At 36.8% G+C, this 9,288-nt stretch overlaps 1 pseudogene; it reads right to left on the bottom strand.

Annotated features, from left to right (window-relative positions):
* Positions 1-7,852: 7,852 nt before the first annotated feature.
* On the bottom strand, positions 7,853-8,711 carry LOC108314800 (annotated as a pseudogene).
* Positions 8,712-9,288: the final 577 nt, after the last annotated feature.

Below are 9,288 nucleotides of genomic sequence, written 5' to 3'. Positions count from 1 at the left end.
GCAACCTCCGCCTCACAGGTTCAAGCAATTCTCCTGCCTCCACCTCCCACGTAGCTGGGATTACAGCCATGTGCCACCATGCCCAGCTAATTTTTTTATATTTTTAGTAGAGACGGGGTTTCTTCATGTTGGTCAGGCTAGTCTCGAACTCCTGACCTCAGGTGATCCACCCACCTTGGCCTCCCAAATTGCTGGGATTACAGGCATGAGCCACCGCGCCCGGCCTTGGGTTTATTTTTCAAAGTATATTTCATAAATTTTAGGGAGTAATTTAGTTTCATTTTTATAACAATTTCTCAATTTTGTTTTCAAGCTGAAAAATAATTTAGCTATTAAAATGAGTAGAACCACAGCTGGCCTTTGAACAACACAGGTTTGAACTGCACAGGTCCACTTATATGTGGATTTTTTTAACCAAATGCAGATCAAAAATACAGTATCAGCCGGGTACAGTGGCTCATGCCTGTAATGCCAACACTTTGGGAGGCCGAGGTGGGCAGATCACCTGAGGTCAGGAGTTCAAGACCAGCCTGGCCAACTTGGTGAAACCCTATCTCTACTAAAAATACAAAAATTAGCCGGGTGTGGTGACAGGCACCTGTAATTCTAGCTATTCAGGAGGCTGAGGCAGGAGAATCATTTGAACCTGGGAGGCGGAGGTTGCTGTGAGCTGAGATGGCACCATTGCACTCCAGCGTGGACGCCAAGAGCGAAACTTCATCTCAAACAAAACAAAACAAAACAAATAAACAGTATTTGTGGGTTACAAAACCGGTGTACAGCCAGGGCTGACTTTTCCTATAAGGGGGTTTTCCCAGCTCCATTGCAGGACTTGAGTATTAACAGATCTGGGTATATGAAGGTGGTTCTGGAACTAATCTCCCCGCATATATCCGAGGGATGACTCTATATACAGTATTGGTAAATGATAATAAATATTTCCTATATGGTTACAATTACATTGCATATTAAACAGTTGTCATAGAAGTATTTAGTGGCTATTTCAGTCAGCAATTTAACTGCTAATTCTTAGTGAATAATAAAAAATTAGGTAGGCTGGGTACAGTGGCTCATGCCTGTAATCCCAGCACTTTGAGAGGCTGAGGTGGTCAGATTGCTTGAGCCCAGAACTTCAAGATCACCCTGGGCAACATTGCAAAACTCAGACTCTATTATAATGCATATATAGTACATATATATAGCATATATATTATATAGATATTTTTATATATTTTTAATATACTATAAAGTATATTATATATATTCATATATACACAGCAAAATTAGCTCAGCATGGTGGTGCACACCAGTAATCTGTCCCAGCTACTCAGGAGACTGAAATGAGTGGGTCACTTGAGCCCAGGAGTTTGAGGCTTTAGCGAGCTGTGATTGAATCATTCCAGCCTGGGTGACAGAGTAAGTGAGACCCTGTCTCAAAAAAGAAAAAAAAAAAAGGAAAGAAAAGAAAAACAAAGATTAAACAAAAGAAAAAAATTAGGACAGTTGGAATAAGGTGAGAGAAGGGGGAGAGGAATGAGGGTTTTGAGTTCTGTATTAAGTGATCAGCAAAACCACCTCAGAGCATTTTGTTTGAGAGCACTCTGGCATATAGGACCTTAGATATTGGGAAATGATTTGGATAAGCATTCCTGGATACACTGGGGGTTTCCTTCCAGCTATGCTTAAAGCTCAGCCTGCCTATAAATTTCGACATTCCCGGAACCATATGTAGAGAGGATTTTAGATCAATATCTACACTCAGGCACAATGTGAGTTTTGTGAGGCATGAGGTTTTCACAATTTGCAGGAGGGGACTTCTTCAAGAGCAATAATGTAAAATTAAAATAAAAATAATTTTTTGACCCCCTTTCCTAGTCCTTATACCTAACATAAAAATAGGTATAAGGACTAGGAAAGGGGGTCAAAAAAATGAAGAATTATAAAGTTTCTGCTCCTTTGGTATCACAGTAAATCTGTCCCTGAAATCACTAAATGTTTCAATAATATTTTATAGTCAAATTTAATAGTTCTGCTGGGACATAAAGTGCTTTGAGCATGACAAGTTTAGAATATTATTAATAGTCAACCTTTATGTAGTAAATCATATAGCATTTAAATTCTTAACACATATTGTCTTATTAAATCTGTCCCTCACTTAGAAGAGGTGGATGTTATTATTTTCTTCCTTCATAAATTGCTGATAATGACCTGAATTATAACAGTGGGACTAAAGAAGAAGGGAGAACAAAATTGCAGAAAATTTAGTACTACAAGGTGGATTGCGGTTATGGGCTCAAAAGATAGAAACTTCAACCAATATGCCCAGATTTCTGGTATGAGAAACAGGGTGGATATATATTTCATCATATCAAATGATAAAGATTATATGATGAGGAACAAATTAATGGAGAAAAATGATGCTTTAATTTTGAACTTGAGTGATATATCTCTATATTTATCCATACATCTATCCATTTGTATATTTATTTGCATATTTATAACTATATCGAGGTAGGCATATCTAGTATATCTCTGAATATATAAGTTGAATATGGAAGGAAAAGGGTAAAAATAGAAATAAATGGTGATGTTAACAGTAATTCAACTATGGGAGTGTACAAAATCTCCCAGGAGATGTATAAAGGGTAATAACCCCAGTGAAACAAAAAGAGTCTTGAAGATCCCCACATTCAACTTGCAAACAGAACTCACAAAGAAACTAAGAATAAATATTGGCAAGGGTATGGAGAAGGAATACAGGCAACTGGGATGAAGCATTATATCAAATGCCCAGAATTATGAGAGCAAATGCTTAATCAGTCAGGTTAAGTATGACAAAGATGCAGCAAGACACAGGCTGAGACTGGTCCATTGGATTTGCTATTTGTAAAGCAACTGCCTGTTACACCACAGCAGTAGACCAAAGGAAAGGTTTGGGAGGTTGGGGAGAAAACTATTCATGCAAGAATAAAAGCTGCAAATACAAATCCCGCTCCTGAGAAATATGTATGGCATAGGAAAGGCAAAGGTTTGGATTTTTTCTGATTTTTGAAGCTTGAAAATGTTTGAGAGCCCACGTGAAAGCACTATTCTCAGAAAAGGAGCTGTACTAAGTGATGAAGAGTCCAAGGACAGGTTATCTAGGATTAGATGAAGCAAAACCATAGCAAGTTTACTCTGAGACCGAGAGAAGGCAATAAGAAGGTTAAGGAAGAATCCTTTCATGTAGTCCCTTTTCCTCTGTGAGAGAAGAGATACCAGCATTTACCTGGAAAAGATCAAGAATGGGGAAAAAAATGGAGTCCTGTTTGAGAAGACTAATGAGTGTGGATTGGTTGTTGTGAGAAGTGCAAGAGTTCATTGATAAACAAGTAGAGGATCAATGTGTAGATGGGGTCCAAGACAGAAATATCAGGAAGATTAAATGGTAAAAAGTAACAAACCAGCTATCCCAGTGCTTTGGATATTGTTGGTGCTCATTAAACATTAGACCTACCCCAGTCTTCTAACATAAAGGAATCACAAGCTCCCTGTGACCTATGAGACGAGACAAGCTGTATCCCTTTTCCACAGGAAGTTGGTTGCACCTGCAGAGATTGATGTACCCACCTGCATACACATGTACTATCTTAACAGCTTCATTTTCTTCAGATGAAAGCATTATAATTTTAAATAGCACAATGAGAAAAATAATTTTTCAAGTGACAGACCTAAAGTAAATATGGATTTAAGTAGATTGTTTTTAAATAATTTTGTTTATAGTTATTCATCACAAATGTGTAATTTTCATTATGAATTTCAAAAAAGTAAAGACTGATAGAAAATACTAATATGAGAGAGGAGAAGACAGCCATTTTTAACACCTCAAAACTAGCTCCTTTTGATGTGTTTAGAACTTCAAGAGATCATAAATATGGCCCTCCTTCTACCCCTCTTTTGTAGTTAGTAGAAGTTCTGAGCTGTCCCTAGTCCTCCACATAAATTCTTGCCATTTGCTTCTTTCTCAATGCCACCCATAAAAAAAGATTTGTTTCTATATTACCATATTTATTGCTAGGAATTTTCCTGTTTTTTATCCTCAAATTGGTCTAAACTCATAACTCTAATATTCTTGGACAAAAATTCTAACAGGATGCTATTTATTAAAGTTAAAATGATTGCATTCTATTCCTTTTTATTAATCAAGTCCACTGCTGAATAATAGAATACATAGAGTTTAGGGTATGCCTTTTATTTGATCTGTTACTGTTCTGAATTATAATATTCTATTTTTTGTAAGTAGCCTCATAAACTTCTTAAACACTTCACTTAAATGTCTGTTAAAAAAGTGGAAACAGACTCATGGGATGAAAAGATCCCTCTGTAAACCCAACTGCACAGAAAATCAAGTTAAACATAAACCACGATAGGCCAAATACATTTTAAAAGCTTTATGTATGATCTTTCAAAATTGTTTACCATTTTGTTTTTTCTTATTTTCACAGTAATAATCTCACTAAAATGTATAATTAGCAATGGATACGAAAGAAAAAATCAGCCTTAGACAAATATCTGAGTGAACAGACTTTTAAAAATAAATAACATTACATTTATAATTTAAAATTATCTAAATATGCCACAGGCTTCATTAGTAAGACTGTACTTTGAGTTTCAAGTCAAGTCTATGTGATGTGTCTTTGGTTACATATTCTGTCAAAGTGAAATGCCTTAAAATTTGAATTTTTCTTTATAGTCAACTATAGTCTTAATTTTATTTATTAATACATTCTATATGTGTCTACAGATAGCACTTATCTCATTGTATTATAAGAGCTACTTATCTGTGAGTCTTCCAAATGGAAGAATATGGCCATTTTTATCATTTTGCCTAGGGAAATTGATGCTCAGCATTGTTGATGAATAAATGGCTGAATAAATACATTCAAAATTCTGTGTTTTAAAGTAGATGAAACTTTATCCAGTCATCTCAAAAGAGATTGAAAAGTTACTAAAACAAGTTATTCATTTAAAATTTTAATAGCACATTGAAAAGCTGAAGTTAGTAAAGATTTTAAAAAGACAATGACTTATGATGAGGGGTCTCAGACTGATTGCTGGTAAGACAAATATCCCCTCACAGTTGTTTGGCTGGCTCAGGTTCTTATTTTTGAATGTGAATATTTAAACATCTACTCTCTAGGATCTATTTTCCCTATTACCTTAGACCAGATCTAACTCTTAATTCCCTGTTACCTGCATAGCCACTTAACAGTTAAGTCTGGAATGTCAGTTCTCCTAGGGAGGGAAAGTAAACAGACTATCTTGTAATTTGTAAGTTGTAACCACTCTTTCAAGCTTACAATTTTTTTTTTTTTTTTTTTTGAGACAGTCTTGCTCTGTCACCCAGGCTGGAGTGCAGTGGCACAATCTCAGCTCACTGCAACCTCTGCCTCTCAGGTTCAAGCGATTCTCCTGCTTGAGCCTCCCAGGTAGCTGAGATTACAGGCACCCACTACCACACCCAGCTAATTTCACACTTGCAAACATTTTATAGTTAACAAAAATCCATACTAGAATAACAAATGAAGATTTGAAAAAAACAAATTTAGCAAAAGAATAACTTAAAATTCATGAGACTGGAATTATGTGAATTCTAGGAATAGCCCTAGTGAATAAATTACATTCCTACTCTTATCCAGATGTTTGAAAAGAACTGAAAAGGAAAAAGAAAGGTAATTTTAAATAAAAATATTTAGTTACTTGTTTATATCTTATGACTTGTATTTGGTAATGTTAGTGTTTCAATATTCATATTAAATTTCTATTAAACCTTCTTGATAATGGCAACAGAATAAAGTGACACCAGGAGACCAAAAGTAAGTACAGTGATCAACTACAGGTATTGATCGACTTACAACCTATGCAACTTACGACCATTCGACTTTTCGACCACAATCGCTAGCCACGACTGCTCCGCGTCTGGCAGCACAAACGTTGCCCCGCTGGGCGTACGACAGTGTGGACCAGATTCTGGCAGCACTACCATCTCCGCGTGCATATAGCCTACTCAACTTACGACCAAATCGTGTTACGACTGGTCTGTCGGAACCAATTGTGGTCGTAAGTCGAGCACTAGCTGTAATGAAGACCTTGCTCCAAATCAAAAATAAATTACTCACAAATGACACATTCTTCTCTGATACCCTCTAGCCATCAACATCTTTCCTATCTTTTAGAAGCAGTCTGAGCCTCAACTTCAGCACAACTTCTGTAACCAAGTTCACTCTCAAAACAAGAGCTCACCTTCTTCAAAGTCCACTTTATCAGATTACTACTTTTTAACAAAGATAGGTCTACAGATTTCAGTACCAGTAATTTAACACCCAAATTAGGTAAATAATTTTTTTTTTTTTTTTTTGAGATGGAGTCTCACTCTGTTGCCCAGGCTGGAAGTGCAGTGGCATGATATCAGCTCACTGCAACCTCCACCTGCTAAGTTCAAGTGATTCTCCTGCCTCAGCCTCCTGAATAGCTGGGATTACAAGCATGTGCCACCATGCCCAGCTAATTTTTGCATTTTTAGTAGAGACAGGGCTTCACCATGTTGGCCAGGTTGGTCTCGAACTCCCAACCTCAAGGGATTCACCAGCCTTGGCCTCCCAAAGTGCTGGGATTACAGGCGTGAGCCACCGTGCCCAGCCTAATTTCTTAAAATTGAGTCAGTGTAGCTTGAGTTCTGGAATCTGAAGAATGCAAGTTTTCTTGGGGATATTGAAATATTCTTGATGGCTGAGCTCTACAATGTATAAAATGAACTTAGTGTTCTTCATCTTTCAGGTATTGAAGAATATACAAGAGTGCAAAAAAACAAAACAAAAACCAGAAAGTAAAATCAAAATACAATTCTCTTAACTTTTACTTCAAAAATGCAAAAGATAGCATCATGTGTTTAGACAGAATATTTAAGAAAACATCCAACAAGAGATTGAATTTGTTTATTGCATTATTTGTATTTAATTACCATTTAACTGGTGGAAGACAGCACAGACACATTTCACAAAATCAGTGAAGTCCTCCTTTATTCAAAGATGGCCAGCATTCCCTACTGTAATGCTTTCAGTGTTGAAGAATTTATTGCCTCCGGAGAAACGATTCCACTGGTGAACAGAGTTAAGAAAGAACTTCCTCATTGAGTTGAAACCTGCATTTCTTCACATCTACCATCATATATATTATATTCTTATTAGCACTATAGAATCAGCTTCGGTCTTTTACTAATGATTTCCTAAAATGAGACACTGCAGATAAATAAGCCAAGCAAGTTAAAAGTGCCATTTTACTTGTTCAAGAACATGTTCCATTCAATGAAACAATGACGGAGCACATGTTATGCACAAAGCATGGAGGACAGACAAAAAAAATACATATGAAAATTGCTTCAGATTTCTAGGATTTCACAATCTGGTAGGAAATATAAGTAAATATAAATGAAAATATAATATACAACATAATTTGATAAATGCAATATATGCAATAATTAACACAATAGGTATGCTAGGTTCCAGGAAGACAGGCAAAGAGAGAGTGATAAAAATCCACATTCTAAGCGCATTCATCATAGAAAGTGGATCCTTTTACAGAATCTTCCTTCCTCAACCATTTTTTAATTTCCATAACATCTCTTGGCATGGGATAATAAAGGGATAATAAAGGAGAAAATGTTTCAGAGGAGAGAGAGAGAAAAAAGCATGCATAGTGTGCATGCTATGATAGGCTTATAGTTTAAAATTTGAAAAATTTTATTGTAATAGTATACTGAAAGTTGAACATAAGTGTTCCAAATTCACTGTTCTGTAGTAGAAGTAAGCATTTTACTTTTTTACTCATGCCACATTATTTTTAATTACGTACAAAGATTTAACATGTCACCCAGGGACCATTTCACCCACTGTTCTGTTTAACCACCAGTCTTTTGTCTTTCTCTTTAGCAATGGTGAGGCAGATACCCTTTCTTCGGGGAAGAGAAAACCATGGTTTGTTGCCCTTGCCAATAACAAAAATGTTGGAAAGTCAGGTGGCAAGCTGCTGCCATCGGCATCTTTCACATGAACCATGTCAAAAGGTCCAGGGTGCCTCTCACTGTTGGTGATCACACCAATTCTTCTCAGGCTAGCACCTCCAGTCACCATACACGGGTTACCAGTGTTGAACTTGATGAAATCAGTAATCTTGCCAGTCTCCAAATCAATCTGAATGGGATCATTCACCTTGATGAGGGGATCAGGGTAGCAGATGGTACGATCATCATGAGTCACCAGATGAGGGATTCCTTTTGGGCCCACAAAGATTTTTCTCACTTTGCACAACTTGTACTTGGCCTCCTCAGGTGTAATAGAATGTACAGCAAAGTGACCCTTGGTGTCATAGATCAGATAGAAATTCTGTCCCATTGTGTTAATGCTGATGAAATCCATGAATCCAGCAGGGTAGGTTAAATCAGTTTGGACCTTGCCCTTGATCTTAATGAACTTCTGCATGCAAATCTTCTTTACTTCATCTCCTGTCAGGACATACTTAAGTCTGTTCTTTAGGAAAATGATGAGGGGGCAACACTCCCTCAACTTGGGACCGGAGGATGGACAAGGAGCAAACACACCAGTCAATTTATCCAGCATCCAATGCTTTGGAGCTGCTACCCCCCGCTTCAGATGCTTCTTGGGACCACAAGCCATGGCTGTGTTAAGCAAGAAAAGGAAGTAAGCATTTTAGTATGAGCTGAAGAGAACCATCAGCTTCTTAGAAGCATAGTATGGATGGGTCCAGAGGATATCAGAGCCTTGGTCTTTTTGTTTAGGTGCCAAAACAAATTTAAAACTCCAGGATATCACTAAAAAGAGATTATTAATTCTTGGAAAACTCTTTTTTGGCTGTATTGATTCTAGAATTGTGACAAGTAAAAAAAAAACCCATCCCTAAAATACTGAGGATTTTTTTTTAGTAATATATGAGTACTGAGGTAAGCATTAAAGAAGTAGGATGGAAAAATACCCTTTATTCCTTTATTGAACAAAAATTTGGTAACTAACTTAGGCACAACACACACTTTTCTGGGCACTGGTGATATGACACTTAACTAAACAAATATCTGCTCATAAATTCCCTTGTTGGAGACAAAGACTAAACAAATAGATATATTACTTTCAAGTGGTAAATGTTATCTATAGAGAAAACCCATGTTTGGAGAGTCCTGGTGGAGAAAAGAAATGCTTTTTGGCAAAGCAGAACGTCACTGGTAACATTTTAGCAGAG

Source organism: Cebus imitator, unplaced genomic scaffold, assembly GCF_001604975.1.
Source record: "Cebus imitator isolate Cc_AM_T3 unplaced genomic scaffold, Cebus_imitator-1.0 Scaffold161, whole genome shotgun sequence".
Taxonomy (NCBI): domain Eukaryota; kingdom Metazoa; phylum Chordata; class Mammalia; order Primates; family Cebidae; genus Cebus; species Cebus imitator.
This window is presented reverse-complemented; position numbering and strand designations above follow the sequence as displayed.